Source organism: Propithecus coquereli, unplaced genomic scaffold (assembly GCF_000956105.1).
Source record: "Propithecus coquereli isolate 6110/MARCELLA unplaced genomic scaffold, Pcoq_1.0 Scaffold36, whole genome shotgun sequence".
NCBI classification, from domain to species: domain Eukaryota; kingdom Metazoa; phylum Chordata; class Mammalia; order Primates; family Indriidae; genus Propithecus; species Propithecus coquereli.
In genome coordinates, this window is record NW_012149285.1 from 199,520 (window position 1) to 199,951 (window position 432).

Below are 432 nucleotides of genomic sequence, written 5' to 3' on the forward strand. Positions count from 1 at the left end.
TTGACTTTGTAGTAAATACCAACATCATTTTTCACAGATCTAGAAAAAATAATTCTGCACCTCATTTGGAACCAGAAAAGAGCCTGAATAGCCAAAGCAACCTTAAGCAAAAGGAACAAATCTGAAGGCAACACTTTACCAGACTTCAAGCTAAACTACAAGGCTATGGTAACCGAAACAACATGGTACTGGCACAAAATTAGAGACACAGACCAACGAAACAGAACAGAGAACCCAGGTATAAAACCATTCACATATTGCCATCTGATCTTTGACAAAGTAGACAGCAATATACACTAGGGAAAAGAATCCTTATTTAGTAAATGGTGCTGGGATAACTGGATAGCCACATGTAGAAGACTGAAACAGAATCCACACCTTTCACCTCTCACAAAAATCAACTCACAGTGGATAACAGATTTAAACCTAAGG